The following is a 19379-nucleotide window of genomic DNA, read 5'->3' as shown; positions in this document are numbered from 1 at the left end:
TTTTCAAACAGAGAGTGAGTCTCATGGCTGAGTATACATAAAGATATATTTAAAAGTGAATACCATTCTTTCTGTTTCGAAACTGAAAAATGAAAAGAAAGAAACAAAGGGTAAGTATGTTAAGTAAGTATGGTAAGGTTTTAGTACCTACCTAGGTCTGCTTGAAAACAAATAAGATAGTCCTCAAATAGGTACTATAAGAAGAAATTTGGTCTTCTAATACACATAGCAAGATCACTATTTTGTATCAACAATCTTGTTAAATGGCATGTGTGCTGAACTGAAGCTTCATATGACACATCAAATAGGTTACTGGCATTGAATGCCAAATAATGTTTTAATAAAAATTTCATCAACAATGTGTTGGCAAGTGTGAATATCTTTGAGGGAATAGCAATAGTATATATTTCTAAACAACTTTCTTTTTTAATATTTCTTGATTACAAAAAAAAAATTAAAATATTTTCATAATGATGTTTTTCCCTCAAAAGCTATAATGATATTTGGGGAAAGATATTTCAAGCTTGTGGTAGTTATTTAATGATAAAGCAGAAATGTTCACATTCTTTGCTTTTAAATATAATCTTGAGTGCTGTTTTGCAAAAGGGCTAGTTCTAAAATTTTAAACAAATGGCTTACACTATTCAATTCTAATGAATTAAAACTTTGCAAAAACTAGATAGACAATAGGCCCTCATATCCAAAAATTTCCCATCAAAGTGATACCATAATCCCCTGTTCCTATGCCCATTGCCCTTTCCAACAAATAATAAAATGCAAAACTTGAAAATCATATAGACAGAATAAAAACAAAATAAAAAATCATAGAAGAAAAACTACACGAATGCAAAGCACTAAGAAGACTACATGCCACAGGCCTGCAGAGACTCTGGTATGAAAGCAAGACCAAGATTGGTAGCAGGGACTTTTCATTTTTCTGGCAGGCCAAAAACCACAAAAGTCACTCATGTGATACTGCAGATAGGAGCCAAGCTTACTGCTGGACATCTGACTTTATATGCCATTTCATTACTCACTTCAACACATTAAAAGAAGTTAAAAACAAACATTGTGTGCTTAGCAATCTGCAGTCTTAATTTGGCAGCAAGGAACTGAACCAACCTGAAGAAAGGAAGTAAAAGGCCAAAGAAGTGAATCAAATGAGTTAATAACCAAAACATAAAGTAAACATGGATGAAAATAATTTCATAATAAATATGAAAAGATTAATAAGCACAGGTAAGATGCAAATAGTGACAATGACAGAAAAACCTCCTTAATGAAAATATAAAGGGGGGTACAGAATGATTTGAAGCAAAAAAAAAATAGATGACAGCAAAAAGAATCAGAGACATTAGAATACAAAACTAATTATTTATCCTGATTTACCTGAGAGAGATAAGGAATTTAAAATCATGAAAGGGAACTTAAGAAATATAGGGACTAGACTAAAGAATTCAAACATTTATCTCATGGCACTCACAAGGGAATAATACTTGAGAGTTTTCTAGATGAGAAGAAAACAAGAAACAAGAAAACCCCTTGAGTCGTAAAATTAAAAGTGGATTCTGAGATTTGAGCTGACATTGCACTGACAAAAATGCCCACCAATTATTCCTTGAATTTCCTCCAAATCTGACTCCCCTTGATGTGAACTGACATACAGCTAGTTCTGGTCAATGCACTGTAAGAAATGATGTGTCAGGTTTGGGCCTAAGCATGGAGTCAATTGTGTGCATTCTCCTCCTCCTGTGATTTATCTGACACTTTAAAAAATGATCTGTGGCACAATTCATAATTTTTCTAGGACAACTGAAATATACCAGAACTCTGTCAGGCAAGCCAGACCTTATGGCTATCCAAACAATTAGTAAAGTGTTTACCAATAGCAGGAATAAAAAAAAATAAATATAATCTTTTGGCTGTGCAGCTTTCTTTACTAGAGATTTATAATGTGGAAATTTCATAGTGCAATTTCTCACTGGTAAACATAAGGAAATTCCTTCTAATGTGCAATGGAAAGTACTGAATTTAAGGCAAGCATATAATTGAATTATATTAATAACACTACTAAGTGAGCTAATTCAATGATGGATTTAATTCTTGCTCCCCAAAACACTGTCTTTAAGAATGTATATTCAAAGCAACACACACACACATACACACACACACACACACACTCCTAGTTTTATGTTTTTACTTGAAAGACTTTAATTTCATTGAAATATTTTTATATACATTGCTTCTTAATTATGGGGGAGATGAAGACTATATTAAGCATTACATTTATAAGCCAATAGGTTTTGCTTTGCTGAAATAAAACAAAGTCAAACCCTTTTAAAAACCTATTTTGCTTACTATGGTACATTACTTCAAAATACTAATTGCATGGAAAACAGATTATAAAAACCCATTTAACATTTAGTGCTGACCTGTGCTTTTTGAAAGCTTGACTGGCTAGTATAAATTCTCTAAAATTTGCAGTCCATCTATCAACCATTAAAGATCCATATGTTCTTCTTTTTATTCTCATCTTAATAACAAGGTGCAGGATTAATAACCTTCTGGGGTTAATATCTCCCACATATGATTCAAATCATCAACTGCTCTAAACCAGTCATTAATTCTTTGAAAGTGTATTATGCCTTGATTGGTGTAGCTTAAATAGCTTATAAGCTTTTTTATAGTCTTTTTTATTTAATAGGTAAATATCTTTTCCTTCCACCTTTAAACTCCCATTCTGGTGAGAAATTTGATAATGAGGCGATGAATTGGATTGTCTAGAATACAAATATAAAAGTTTATACATTAACTTTTCTACTTGTACTCAAAACAAATGAAAAGAACTCAGTTCAATTTTCACCTTTTTAAACAGCTGATTCTGTAGAAAGCAGTATATTATAATACCTCCAAAACTATCTTCATTCCAGAGATAACTGCAAAATACACCCTTTAAGCAATGTCCTATCTAAAATGGTGCCTCTGGTGAATCCACTTAGCTATTCAGCCAATTTTAGGGAGCTTCCGCTATATGGTGGTTATTCTGCCTCCTAACTCACAGAAATAAAACAAAATATCATTCTAAGAACTCAGAATCCAGTAAGAGACAGACATTAGAACAGTGTGAGATAAATGCAATGACAGGTATGAATTTCAGGTGTTCCAAAAAAAAAGTTGTTTCCTAATTCCATCTTCAACAATGTAAATATTTCCAGAAAAGGGGAAGAATCATTTGTGCTTTTAAAGACCAATAGGAGAAAGGGAGATCCAGAAGGTAGAGACTGAAAAAGGGAGAGATAAAAGAGGTTTTTCCAGACAGACTCAATTACATGATCCTTCATCCAGAAACAAGAAACAAATCTCATGGAAGAAACCCTCAGCTTCTGAATAGCTGGCAACAAGATGGTTCAAGATCAGAGGATGTTAGAAGATGAAGACAGAAAGGCATCTACAGGTTAAATGGTAGGTAGGAGGAGGTAGGACAGAGATATGGGTATAAAACATTCAATTTAGAAGATGAGTTCTACAAACAGGTTGAGGTATGTATTGAAAAGACTGGAGAAAGACAGCAAGTGATCAATTTAGGACACAACATGGCAATATGTAGAAGAAATAATTAAGAGTCAAACTATTAACAGAGTAATAGATGAAACTGATGATACTTGAAGGAGTTTTAAGAGAATAAACAAGACATGGTAGCTAGATATGGGGGTCTAAGAAGAAACTGGTCACTTAAAATAGTAAATGATTATAAATCATCTAGTCTAACATGTTTTATCTGGTCTTTCACTAATGGTCTCCTAGAGTTTTGAATGTCTTTTTTTTGGATTAAGATGTAGAATCATTTATAAATGAAATATATTATATTTTATTCTAGTTAAAATACTTATAAAACAATCTTAGATTTTATATTATAGAAACCCATATTTTAAAAATGAAAACTTCAAGGACTAGGGTATTGGCTCGGGGGTAGAGTGCCCGCCTATTGCTTGTGAGGCACTGGGTTCAATGCTCATCTCCACATATGATTAAATAAAAAAATAAATATATTAAAAATGAGAACTTCTCTTAGAAGTAGGAGACTTGAAGTGAAACTACTGAAGTAGTAATGCAAAAATAAAAAGAATTAAAAAACTACTATATGATGTAAGTTAAGGATATGTGGCTTAAAGCAGTTCATACCTTTTTAACAATGTATGTTTACAGGAAGAAATTTTCAGGACCATACATAAAATAATAGCAGAGATACCAGAGAAATGAAGTTTATGGATTTATCCTTTCAGCTGACCAAAAAATGAGGCTAATGACATGTTCACAGATTCAGTGAACACTTCACATCTGATTTCCTAAATGACTATAAGCTGCTTTTCCATCACTTCTCTTCCTTATCATAGAATTAATCCCATCATTATCTAATACATGCTCTTTCAGCTAATGAAAATTAAGGCAGCAATTCATTTTCTTTGCAGATGATGCTTCACAGAAAGGAATACTCTTAGGAGAGAGAGAAGTGACATGAATCATGTAGTTGCTTAGATATTAAATATTTTAAAGTTCATCCACTCTAATAAACTATGTACATTCAATCACCTGTTTCCCACATTGCCTGTACACAGGAAAGGTTATTTACTCATGCATGAGTTGACAGCATAAGCCAGGGGCTCTCCCCTGTTCTCCTTGAGGAAATTCTACCTTCCATGGCTTTTCTTGTTTATTGGTCTGCCTCAAAACAGTGCCAGTAGCTCATTCCTGGTAATTATTATTTATTACTACTACCACTGGAAGTATTATAATCTGCATTTACAATCTGGCCTTCTAAATTAAGGGAATTCACTTTTTTAAAAACAATTGTCGTTGTAGATGGACAGAACACCTTTATTTATTTTTATGAGGTGCTGCTAATGGAACCCAGTGCCTCACACATCCTAGGCAAGCCCTCTGCCACTGAGCTAAAGCCTCAGCCCAAGAACTCACTTTTTAAAAAAAACTGACATGTAATGCTTGTATTGTACATACTTACACATTATAAAGTGATGATTCAATGCAAGTATACATTTTGTAAGGAGCAAATCAGAGAAAGAACTGGATTTGGAGATTCAGCAGCAACATAATTAGCTCAAGAGTTACTGACTACCCCAGTGTTTCTTTTTCTCATGGCTTTTCTTCTACCTTTACTTTGGTCTTACTACTGATGGCTGCCCTTTCACTGTTGCTCTTTTCTGTTCTAGAACTGTCATTTGCATGACTAGTTTATCAAAGTCCCTCTACTCTAACCCTTCCACATGTATCTTTCTGTACATCTTTACAGCAGAAGACTCTGTTTTCGATTTTCCTTGGGTGCTTAACATAGAAATCGTGAATTGCTAACCAAATGAATCTAATTAGGTTAGCCATTTATGAAAATCCACATGTAAGAGGTGACAGGCAGCTCAGTGGTTGAGATGCCTTTATATGAGGTATCCATCTTTGTTCCAATAAGTTGTGATTGATGCACTAGGGCATTATAGCACCAACTGGTACTGATAATCCTTAGCAAGTATTTTGATTAGATAACTTACTTAGAAGATGGTTTGAGAGTGACAGACACTTTTATATTTCTAGTGTACTTATTACTGGATGGTATTTTTTTACTATATTTGTCTATATTTTATACTAAATTATAAATTATAGCAATAATAGGTGTGTAATAAAGTCATAGTTGCAATATATAAACACAAAGAGATAAAACTAAAAATGACACACCTATGAATTTTTTTTTTAGTTTTTCAATGCAAACATGCAACAAATATCCTTATTCAACTCACTAAACAAATATGTATAGTAATTAACCATCCTTAGCTTTAAGATGCTTTCAAAGATGAATTAACCTTTCAGTACTTTTCTATAACCGTGTATCATCAAACAAAATCTGTTTCAAACAACACTGCAACTATTTTCAGTCTTTGCTAGATCAGTTTTACAGGTTTTTTTATACCCTGCACAGCATCAATGTCAATTATCAACCCATAGTTATAGGTATCTTATAATAGATAAGAGTTATAGATTTGGGATTGAGGTAACCCTGGTTTTAATTACTATTATTACAAACTTGGGCAGGTTTTGAAAATTGTCTCAGGGTCAGTTTTTTCATCTATAACATAGTGCTAAAAATATTTACACTACATCAATTTACAAAGATTAAACAAAAAATACTAAATATAAAAAAAATACCTCAGTGCAGTTCTTATTTTTGACTAACACCACATTAATAACTTAAATATTCTAGGGCAGAAATTTACATGGTTCTTTCTGTAAAGTCAGGAACTAAATTTCTTAGAGCTCCTGAGTGTGTCATGTTCTACTGCTTAGATTGTGTGCCACAGAAAAACTCCAAAGCCTTTCTGTATTTTTTTTTAATTAGGAATAATGACAATAATTCCTGCATACAAAGTTCTAACAGTGATTTATTTTTTAAATTCAATGGACTTGAAAATCAAGTTTACCACTACCAATAGTGATTGAAGTGCAGAGAAAGTGAAAAGAATTAGTGCGTTGAAATAAAAAAGGTCAGAAAAAATTAAGTAAAGTCACAATTCATGAAACTTTTAAGCAAATATTTTAGCCAATACATAATGATTTTGAGTGTCAAAAATACAATATTTTTTTCTCAATTCAGCTTGTAAGCAGTTTAGAAGTTACTAAAGAATAAGTAAAAATGTCCAACATTTTCATGAAAATGTTCAACATCTTTAGCCATCAGGGAAATGCAAATCAAAACTACACTGAGATTCCACCTCACTCCCATCAGAATGGCAATCATCAAGAATACAAATAATAATAAATGCTGACAAGGAGGCAGGGGAATAGGAACTTTTACATACCCTTGGTGAAAATGTAAATTAGTACAACTACATGGAAATCAGTATGAAGGTTTTTCAAAATACTAAAAATAATTCTACTCTATGATCCAATTATGCCAAATCCTTGGTAAATAGCAAAATAATTAAAGTTGGCGTACTAAAGACAGATGTTAAGATACATGCATACCCATGTTCATCACAGCACAACAAATAGCCAAGTTATAGGATCAGCCTAGGTGTCTATCATCAGATGAATGGACAAATAAAATATGATTTTATACACACACACATGGGAGTTAGATTCATCTGTAAAGAATGAGATTTGGGCTGGGGATGTGGCTCAAGCAGTAATGCGCTCACCTGGTATGCGCGGACGCTGGGTTCGATCCTCAGCACCACATAAAATAAAAATAAAGATGTTGTGCCCACCAAAAACTGACAAATATTTAAAAATTCTCTCTGCTCACTCGCTCTCTCTCTCTCTCTCTCTCTCTCTCAAAATAAATAAATAAATAAATAAATAAGAATGAGATTTGGGCTGGGGATGTGGCTCAAGCGGTAATGTGCTTGCCTGGCACGCGTGGGGCGCTGGGTTAGATCCTCAGCACCACATAAAAATAAAATAAAGATGTTGTGTCCACTGAAAAATAAATATCAAAAAATTCTTTCTCTCTTCTACCTTTTTTTTTCAAAAAAAGAATGAGATTATGCCATTTGCAAGAAAATGGATGGAACTGGAGACCATCATGTAAATCAAAGTGAACCAGACTCAGAAAGACAACTGTCTTATGTTTCCTCTCATATACCTAAGCTAGTGGTGTGGGGTAGGGAGAACATCATTAAAGTAGAAGGGAAACCAATGGGTAGATGAAAGGAAGCAGTGAGAAGGAGGGGAGAGCAAAGGAGAGGTACTGGGAAGCGAAGTTCATCAAATTATGTTATACACATATATCAGTGTGCCTTAATGACCCCTCTATTCTATGTAATAAATATGAATAAATACAAAAAAAATAGAAGTTACTTTTCCATTTTAATAGGTAAAAATCTGAATGAACTGAAAATTCAACTCTTCTTAAAACAGAGAAGTACAATCACAAGGCAATCCACTCCTCCCCAAATTGGAGAGACAATGGGTACAGAGAATCACAACCCAGAGAAGCAGAAACCTACCTATAGAAACTCTGTAGGAACCATTCTAGTTAAACCTAAACTTAATTGACAAATTTCTTGGAGTGTAGCATAAACAATTCTGATAGTTAAAACTCCAGAAGGATGTCCTTGCATATAGTGGGTAATATCAGGAAATCCGGAAAGCTCAGAAAACACTGAGAAGGATAGATGTCAGAAAACAAAACAAAACCCCTTACACCTAGGCACATAATAATGAAACTTCAAATAAACCAAAGATAAAAAAAAATATCTTGGAAAAAGCCAGTGAAATTGAACACCTTACTTATAGAGCAGCAAAGATAAAATTACATCTGACTGTCCAGAAATCATGCAAAAATTGTATAGAGTAAAATATGTAATGTTCAGCAATAAAACAAAGATTTGAAAACTAATAAATCTGAAAATATGTACCCTACAAAATGGCCCTCAAAAATAAAAAAGAAAAAGATTTTCTGACAAAAAAAATTGAAAGGATTTGTTACTAGACACACTTTACAAAAAATGTTGATGAAGTTCTTCAGAAAGAAGGAAAACAAAGACACTCAGAAATCTTGAGCTACTTAAAGGAAGAGCAGAGGAAAATGTAACCTCAAAAACTTCCCTATCTTTCATAGCCCAATTTCCCTTTTCTCTTGCCCACAGGCGCCACAGGAGGTCTCCAGGCAATTCTGAGCTCACCAATGCTGATATGTGTCTCAAATAGGGACAAGCCCTCAAAAGGAGCAATCCCAAGAAGCAAAGGTGGCTTTCAGATCATGTTCCTTCAATCAGAATAAATAGAAGAGAATGCTTGGATACTCCACTTGACCCTCATCAAAAGGCTCAGCAGTCATCCAGCACAGATTGTTTATTTACAGGTTGCTCTTTCAAAATATATGAAAGTCATCAAACAACAACAACAACAACAAAATGTAAGAATTGCATGTAGTTCCTTAGTCCCTTCCCAGTGGGAATCCCAGGTTTATTCTTTTCCTATAGAGTTGCTTTCAAGTAATACTTTAAACTGAATAAACTGTCCTCCAGACTTATCTCTTGGGTAATTCCAATTCAACAACTTTTATGGGGCTTTTATCATACTAGCATCTCATAACTAAAGTTAGTGAGTCTGTATTTATACTCAGTATTTGCTTTGGCAGTCCTTGGGTGTGAGGTTAAATTCGCCATATATCATCAAAATATGTTATACATAATGAGCTGAATGCACTTCTCAGATAAAGACCATGACTACCATTAAGGCAGTAACTTTATAATGATCACAACCCCACCCAACCACCACCTCTACTACTCAGCACAATGGTTTCCCTATGATCTAGGTGCCATGAGTGACTATATTAATGAGCTAATATTTATATTTTATATATGTTTAGATAAAATGAAAATATAAAAGTACTTACTTAATAAAAAGCTGCAAAAAGTAATATTTTGTGGCTCTAGAGGAAAAAAATATGCAATACATTATGAAATTGTGATTCAGTAAAAAGTAAGAAAGTAAAAAGTCTATACAGAAATCTTCATTTCAAAATATTTAGGGTTCTTGCAATAACAATAGTAGTAGTAATAATGTTAATGTTGATTATGAACAATATACTGTTAAAGTTCTTTACATATATTAAATCAGCTGATCATCACAATAATCTAATAAAATGAATACTATTATCATACCTTGCCCTTTGTATGGATGGAGATTAGAAATTATATAGCTTTGAGATGCTAACACTGAAATTTATTCATGAAACCTAATGCATTTTTTTTCAAATATGAAACAACATAATTAAAATCAACATGATGAACATTTAGAACATTACCACATAAGCTGTGAAGTTTCTTGGTGGAAAACCATTTAGATATATCAGTTTTGAAAATAGTAACAGTTCACTTTGACAATATAAATTATCACTAAAGTTCATATTTTCAGAATTCAAACATATGGTAGTTTGAAAACATTTCAATGAATTATCAATGAATCAAGATGCAATACTGAAGTCTTATACCATGATAAATTCATTCTTGTATGAAATGTAGAACTATAATATTGAATTAAAATTATTACTAGATACTACATTCTATAATATATATTCAGTGTTTGAAATTTCATAAACAATGATATTAGGAAATGATGCTCTTATTCGTGAAAAAAAAGTATGCTTTTACACAGGTTAATTATAATGTATGCTTTTTAATGATAGAATTCCTTAGTTACTAGGTTCACTTGTAGCAAATATGTAGACATAAATACCATGTGTTCCTATTTTCCTGAGATGATTAATTTTATATCAGCTTGAGTAGAGTCAGAGATACCTAGACAGCTGGTAAAACATTTCTGGGTGTGTCCCTGATGATTTTTCTTGAAGAGGTTAGCATTTGAATCAACAGAACAAGCAAAGCAGGTACTTCCTCACAAATATGGAACCCACTGAACAAAAAAGGCAGAGGAAATTATAATTTCTTCTTATATCTTGAGCTAGGACATCCATCTTCTCTTCTCCTGCCCTCACACATGGGAACTTATGGTTCTTGGACCTTTGGACTCGATTTCATCAGTACACCCCTTTTCGTAAGCTTTATACCCAGTCCTTGAACTTGGAGAGAAACCCTTGTTTTCTCTGGTTCTTGAGCCTTTAGACTAAGACTGAGTTACATGACTGGCTTTGTTGTTTTCCAACTTGCAGACAACACATTTGGGGATATAGCCATCATAATCACATAAACCAGGTCCTATAGCAAACCTCAATCCTGCTTGGGTCAGTGAAGTCTCTCCGCATCCTCTACCCCCAAAACATCTCCTTTTTGTTATGTTCCTCTGGAGGACTCTAATACACTAAGAATTTCAGTATAAAACCTCTAATATCAACTGACTATATCTAACAGATAAGATCATATAATTTGCATGATCCTTCATTATCCAAGCCCTAAATATTATCAAAGACACAAACACAAAAAATACATATAATGAATTTAAAACCAACATTTGACATATGAAAAAACAGATTTTTATCAATCTCTAATTTTCATCATTAAAATAAAATGCAAACTAACATCCAAAATACTTTTTTATCTTAACATTAAATTTTTCTTAAGTTTTTGTTAAAGTTGAAATCATCTAATATTGAAATGCAAATTTGATTTTTAATGTTGGACAATTATATCTAATACCAGGACAACTACATAACAAAGATATGATCCACCACCAAACATTGAACATTAAAGACTAACTTTTAAAAGATAACTACCTCTTAGTAATCAAAAGAGTGAAAATAAATCAGAGACAAGAAAATATTTATTTTCTTCCTTAAAATATCACTATAAACATAAAAACAAATTACTATTTCAGATGAATTCATGGAGTATTTAAAAATCAAATTATTTCTATCAAGAACAGTAATTTGAAATTACAGATTAAATAAATATCTTAGGGAAATCTTCTTAAGAAATTTCTATTTATTATAATTATCAAGCTGTATTTAGGTATAATTACTCTTACTAAACAGTATGTATTAAAGAGCCAGCTCTCTTTTGAATTATAGAACCAAACTAAAAATATATAACTATTAAGTTTCAAGTAATATAAATTTAATTATCAAAGCTCAAAGGAAACAAGATTGGATTTTTAAATCATGAAATTCCTTTTTGTATTGTGAGAAGCCTTCTAATCTTCTGGTTAATAGCAGTTACTTCTCATTAGTTAGAATTAATATTAGGCCAAGATGCTCCAATATGACAGACTCACAGCTGTGTGATAATAAATGGGGTCCAAGCTGTAATGGATAGTAGGCTGTTTCAGTTATGACATTTAACTATGGGTCCTATTATAATAATTGTATTTTCCCTTTGTTTATAAAATTATTTAGTGGCTAAAAGTAAACTGAGAAAGTAAAAACATCAAAAGGAAAGAAGTCCATATGAGATGAGAGTTAACATTTCAATCAGAGTTTGGGAATCGATGGTCATTAAGCCTTAACACAGTGTTCTGTCCAATGTTTAGAATAATTCAAAATTTTTAAGAACTTTATTCTAGGAATTTATTCCATTCCTTATCTTTCAGTGTAATACAATAAGATGATAAGATTAAGGTGTTCCAAAGTAGGGAAATCAATGGAAAAATGTGCACAAATTTAAATTTTTGAGCAGCATTAAAAAAGTGTTTTCACCCACATAAAATACAGGCATATATTTTGACTTTTATATTTTATTATGTTAAAATCCAGCTTCAAATATCATAATTTGAGCAAGGTCATGTCATTTATATTTAAAGCATCTTTCCAATTTTCCAAAGCCTATTTCATTTCCAAGGGCCTGCATTATTCTGTTAAGCAAAAGAAAACTTCAGTAATTTTTAAGTAAATTGAGAAATGTTTTATTTTCACATTTACTTATTAGAATTGAAATACACACTATTAGATCAACTAAGACACTTAAATTCTGTCTTTTGCACTGTGGCTTTGCCTGTGATGACAGCTTTATTTCCCAATGCAACCCCCTACTACAAGGAGACAAATGAGTCTCAACAGTCTTGAAGCTTAACACTCATTAAGAATTGTATGAGAACTAATATATAAGAATTGATAATAATACACATTAAGAATGTACGTTTAACAATCCCATGTTTTTTCTGGAGCCATTCCTTTGCCTAGACAGTGCCTTCTATTTTCTCTTCCAGACCATATGTGATTCCTTCACATTTTATTAAAAAAAAAAAAGCTGATACAACACTTCTCATACCCAATTTTCTCTCACCAGAATTAATCATTCCCTTAATATTCTTTTACAAAACATTACACAAAACTATGTGAAGACACTTTCTTTGGCCTTCTGATTGTGCAGTATAATTTCTATAATGTAAGAATGCCTGAGGCTAGAAAAATCTGTTATTTAAGCACACTTAACAGGATGCATGGCACATAGAGCATAAAAAGAAGTTGTTAAATTGAATTCTGGAAAATGGTTAAAAGAAAATAAACTATAAATTATATGTTGATACAAGCAAATGTTTCAGAAAACTAACATATTCTGTTTCCACTTTTGTAAGATATGAAGTCATTCACTCAAGACTATTCATCCCTTTTCCATGATCACAAAATAGGGAAGCTCACCCCCTACTCCAATGATAATAGCAATTCTATTCACAGGCATACTGTGAATGCCTACTCCTATAACTATCAGCATAGCACTCCTGGTCATCTGGCTTCTTTAACTTAAAAATGGAGGAAAAAATAAAGACTTATGGAATTACTGATTAAATTTCTTTTATTTTATATACTACATTTTAGTATTTCATCTCAGTTCTGTTTCTTATATAGAAAGAAAGCTTTCAATTTAAAAAAGTTATTCCAAAGAAACACATAATTCACAGGAATAGTAGAATATGTTAGATAGAAATAATAGAAATACAAGATTTACTATCTACTAATAGAAATATTAGATATACTTTTTTATATTATCTAATCATCTTTTCCACACATGACATATTCATTAAACTACCTAAATTAGTGCCTGAAAAAGATAATAGTTAAAATTGTTCGTTCAAATTAGTCTGACTCAGTAAAACTAAGAACTCAAGAGTCTTATAAATCCAAATAAATATAATTTCAATTTTAATAAGTGACTAGAAATTATTGTTTAAATGTTTTATAGTAATAAATGGTTCCCACAGATCTTATAAGTCATTTAAGCTACATTGATGTCTAGATTATTTTCATTCTTGGCATTTTTAATAGTCTTTTTTCAAAGTTCTTCCTTCTTACTTATTAGTTCTTTTTTTTTTTTTTTTTTTTTTTGAGTTATCTGTGCCTGGGTCCATCTTTTTGGACCAGCAGTTTTATTTTTTTTATTTATTATTAGTTGTTCAAAACATTACATAGCTCTTGACATATCATATTTCATATATTTGATTCATTTTAGCCTATAAATAGCATTAAGTTTGATACTTACCAGTAATCTATCCTCCTTATTAGAAGATAATTTAAATTGTACATTTTCTTTAACACTGTTTTCTATCCATTTTACTTTTTCCCTTGAATTCCCTTGATCTTACCTTAAAATTTATATAGTTTCATCCACATATATTGTGAAATATATCCAGGAGCTTTTATATTCAAATAGTCCTACTGCTCTCAATTAGTAAATATAGGTTATTATTTGGGAGATAACCTAAAAGTATTATAGCCCATACTAATGATAACATTTTAACGTGGTTTTAGTTATTTACTTTTTAAAGTTTGAATCCACATGTTATTTTTCCCTCCACAGTCTAAATATGTTGGTCATGGACCTTTATATTTACCTATTAGAATCTTAGAAGAAATAAAAAGTAACTAGCTGTGAAATGACCATCCATAAGTGTCAATATTAGGATATATTTGGCTTAGGACTTTTGCTGAACTACCTCCTAGCTTTGTGACCTTGTGAATGTTATTTAATGCACCTGAGTCCTCAATTTCCACATGTACCAATGAGGATGAATTATATTTGATGTACAGGACTGATCTGAGTAAAGTGTTTTGAGGTGAAGTCTAGCATGTGGCAAATGTCCAATAAAACATAACCAACAAATACTTTCCTACTTCATTCTATTTATCTTTTCTATCTATTCATTTTCTATTTTACTCTTCTCGTCCCCCTATTCTTTCTCTCTTTCCTCTTGGTAATAGTTAAGTAGTGTCCCAACTGTAAATATTGTGTGTGTGTGTGTGTGTGTGTGTGTGTATGTGTGTTTGTGTCTGTGTAAGTGTATCAAAGAAAAGAAATATGAATCAATTAGGTAAAGACTGCACATTTGTAAAAGGTCTTTCATGAAGATTTCATGCCTCTCCCTTAGCAGAGTCACCAGAAAGACACAAGTTTAGAGTCAGAAATATCTTAGTTTTATATTCCACCATTCACCATTTGGCTGTTAGTATTACAAAATTTGTTAGTGTTTTCTATTCCTCACTCTTTTTTAGGACTAGGATTCTCTGACAAGAAAACAAATATAGGACACACTTCAAAAGGCCATTGTGAAAACAAAATACGCTGAGGGCAGTGTCTGGAAAATAGAAAACCATGAGCTAAGTGGCTCCTTTCCTGACAATCCTGCCCTCTCTCTTCCATAACTCCCAAATCTACTTCATAATATCGAGAGAAAATTTATCACAAGACCGACAGCAGCAACTTCATTTATGATTCTCTAAGTCTCTGCATTACCAGTTTCCTCAAAAATGAAGCATGATCAAGCCGTACATAGACACTAGAACAAATTCATATCTTCTGTTCCTCATGTGATACCTGGCTTTGACTACATGAGGCCAAGAATAAAGTCTCTAATTGCTTTTTCTCATTTGTTTCAGAAAATGGAAAAAAGGGCTTTACACTACTTAATATTTGGAAGTGTTTATAAGTCGTTTTGCATACTGTAGAAATTACATCTATGTATATATTTATACATTGTGAATATCTATATGATAGATAGATGTATATCTCTTATGATTATATGTATATAAGCATACACACACCTTGGAATGATATTCTAAAAGAAATGTTCATTCATTTTTTTCATTACTTAATGATAAACATGGTCCATTTAATACTTAATTAACTGATGTTATTAACTCAAAGTTTATTTAACCCAACACTGAAGTTTATTAATTTTCATGGAAGAGTATGATGACAAAAGCATAATTTTACTTTTACAGATATATTTCTCAGAAATGGACTGATGAGCATTTTATTGAAATAAAATGAAAATTGAAAAAATACAGAACATAAATCTATAAGAAATAGGATGATAAAGTGTTAATGCTAAGCTTTATGAGTTGAAAATATATATTTTAATGAAATAAAATGTCAAATTTCAACAGCAATATGTAAACATCCCCCCCAAAAATATCAACTTTTCCTTTCAAATTTAAATTTCAGATTTAGTGGTAGAAGCAATGAAAAACTTATGAACAAAGAATATCATGAATGCGAAAATACAGTTTCTATGAAAAAAAAATTAACTCAAGCATAGCTGAAACATTTGTTTCTATTATTGAATAGTTTAATTAAATAGAAAAATATCAAGTGAAAACTTCACAAACCACTTTTTTATATTAGCCTAATATCAACAAAAGATGTAGAAATTCACTGCAATTTGCCTCTGGCACTCATTTTCTGTGCCTCAGGCCCATGCATACTACCTGGCTGGGCCTGGCCCATGCTTGTTGACTGTACTCCAGCCAGCCCAGGTCGATGCTCTGCTGATGTGTCGGGACAGGGATGGGCTGCAGGCTGCAAGCTTGACATCTGAGAAGCCATCACCCCCACCTAGACTAGTTTTAGCAATTTCAAGGAACTATCCCAACTTTCTTGTGGGAATCATCATCTTCTCAAGAATTCACCAAGCAGGGTTAAGGGGACAGGTCAGGGGACAATGGAGCTAACAAATTGGACTCATTTAGACTGCATTGTTGCAATGCAGGGCTTTTCTTTTCCTTAAAGTTCTCCATATTTGCTTTAAGTCCAGTGTGATGAACTTTGAGGAGACAGTTTGAAGTATAAGGAAGAATGCCCTCAGATACATTTGAGAAATCTTAAGGTGAGAGTGTTACTGATGAAAACGTAAATAAATATTCTAGCTTTATTTGCTCTTAGTTGACTTTAGACAATCACTAATTTTTGGAGGTCACACAAGTGGACAATACATTATCAGTCTCCCACAGCTTTGCTTTAGATCACACCTCTGGTGGGAGGATTAGGATGATAACAGCTTCCTAGGTTACTTCTCAGGGACTTAAAGGCTGCTGAGAGTGCTGGCTCTTCCACTTGAGCCTCCAGATATCCAGTGGGAGACTAGAAAGGAATGAAAAGTCTTGGCATGTCTGCTTTTAAATTGTGTTTGCATCCTTTGCTGCTTCAAATTTTGAGTCAGCTGCTGCATGTGGACAGGCTGATCATTTGAGAAACATTTTTTATGGAACTATTGTAACAGTGGTCCATTTTATGCTTTGAATAAAGCCTTTGCTCCCCTGTCACTGTGACTTATTATTAAAAGGACATGTTTGTTTCCCTTTCTATCCTCTTCCCTAATCTCTCCCTCTCCCTAATCTTGGGGGGAACAGGATTATCTTTCTTCCTAGGCAGAATTATCTGTCTTTGAGCACACATCCACCAAAGGAATAAAGTAATTCAGACTTTTGGATGGCACCAGAAGATTTCAGAAACAATTATCTCTCAAATTAACAAGTGAATTACAACTGAACAGAGAACATGTGGAATGCAGCCTTTGAATCCTCTCTTTAAAAGTTCTCCCTTATGGGCAGAATCACAGTCTACAGGACAGGAGTCCCCTGTTTCTCCTTTGCTAGCAAAGCAATAAAACTTACTTTTTCTATTTCTCAAAACCATGTCCTTTTTTTGTTTTGTTTTGTTTTTGGATTGATATTGGGGACAAGGACTGAGCTTTCAGTAACACTATAGGGCAGCAACTTGACTTGGACTTGCCTAGTTTCTCTTTCCCCACTCCCCTTAAAGGCTTAAAGGCACCAGGATGGCTGTAGCTAGGACCATGAACAGACCCTAAACTTCATTATAATGTCATCTGACTACTAAATGACACACTCTTCAGCACTGGGACAGTTGAAAATCACCATGACAATGGCAGGAAAAAAAAACCTTAAAACGAGTGAAAATGTTCCTGGAAGATCTCCACCTATTCCAAGAAAAGACTAAATATTCCTCCCCTTTATAGCTTCTCTCTCTCTCCCTCATTATTCCTATCCCATATCCTAACTTCCCAATGCCATGGAGTGGAAAAGTTGATTTATGAGCAGAGTGCCTGCATCTCTCTTCCCTGTACTTTGGTCCTTGAATAAACTTGTGCTGTCAGAGCTCAGTGTTTGGTTCATTTTTTGGCTTTATGAACATAATGGACAAAGAATCCTGTCTTGGGGAATTCACCTGTAAGGGTGAGCCAAAATTATTTGTAATAAAAGATGAGAGGCTGTGATTGTCAACATAAAAAGAAAGTTTTGAGAAAGAGGGACAAGGAGAAAAATAGGGAGAGAGAGATTAGTTGATTCAGAAGTGTTTGAAGTAAGCTCCCTCTCCATGTCCAAAGTGAGATGTGGGAATAGGATACTGAAGTTTTCCTGAGCCAAGTGGATCCCCGGAGAGTGCCTAACATCAGGATAGACAGGAAGAGAGAAGGCAGAAGAATAAGACCCAAGAACTGAAGGAGATAGGGTGATGACTTTTCAGGGGAGATATTTACATCAGAGATTACAGAAAAGCTGAAAAAAAAAGCCCACAGGCTCACCTGGAGAGAAGGCATCAACTTTGAATGTCCTCATGCAAGCCAGAGGGGCCAAATGTTAAACCCCCCCCACACCCCGACCCCAGTACCAGTCTCTAATTCATCTTCTTTCTTGGCCCAGGCCTAGAAGAATTAGCAATAGCAGGCTTGCTAAAGAATGATGAAGTTCCACCATATCTTGCCCACCCACAACCAATTCCCATATGGGCTCCAAGTGCTAAGAAGCTGGGTGTGAGAGAATCTCAGTACTAGGTAAGAGCTTGGGATTTAGATCATTAGACTTCACTGAAGTTATTATTACCAGAATTAAGTGTTCTTGTGAATCAAAGTAACCGAAAAGCTATTTAACTTCACTGAGATTTCATTGAGGGACAAGGAAAGAATTGATCTACAGAGTGACTGTGAAGAGACAGTAAGAATAAAGAATCCAGTGACCTTGTAAACTCACACTATTCGGCTCATTCAACAAAATGATTATAAAGGTGTAAATGATTTAAATGTGGAGTCAGGGTCAAGATAATAGGAATGGAAAAGTAAAAATGAATAACACAGAAATTATGAGCAGCTATAGATGACAGGTGTTCAATGATGATACAACAGGAAATCACCTCATTTCATCTTTGCTACAGCACTATAGTATAAGAACCACTAACCCCATTTTAAAGAAGAGAAAACTGAGACAGAAATAATCTGCCTACAGCTACCCTGTTAAATGACCCTTTTTCTTTTTTGAACCCTCTCTATGCTGCTAACTACTACATGGCACTGTAACTTGTTTTAAAAAATGAATCAACAGTATTTGCTGAAAAAAAAAAAGCAGATGTTAGGAATATCCGAGAAAGACAACCTCACGAGGACTCAGAGTTTTTGGTCTTGTATGGCTAAACAAACACAGGCATGGTGATGCACACCTGAAATCCCAGAGGCTCAGGAGGCTGAGGTAGGAGGATGGTGAGTTCAAAGCTAGGCTCAGCAATTTAGTGACACTTAAGCAACTCAGTGAGACACTGTCTCAAAATAAAATAAAAAAAGGGCTGGAGATATGGTTCGGGGTTAAACACTCCTAATGTTCAATCCCCTGGTCAAAAAAAAAAAAAAAGAAA

The 19379-nt window shown here is 33.3% G+C and overlaps 1 pseudogene; it reads right to left on the bottom strand.

Moving 5' to 3' along the window:
- LOC143410631 (ephrin type-A receptor 6-like) overlaps positions 1–16280 on the bottom strand; it is an 86333-nt pseudogene extending 70053 nt beyond the window's left edge.
- Between the last annotated feature and the right edge of the window lie 3099 nt (positions 16281–19379).

The sequence above is a fragment of the Callospermophilus lateralis genome, chromosome 11 (genome assembly GCF_048772815.1).
Source record: "Callospermophilus lateralis isolate mCalLat2 chromosome 11, mCalLat2.hap1, whole genome shotgun sequence".
Classification (NCBI taxonomy): Eukaryota; Metazoa; Chordata; class Mammalia; order Rodentia; family Sciuridae; genus Callospermophilus; species Callospermophilus lateralis.
This window is presented reverse-complemented; position numbering and strand designations above follow the sequence as displayed.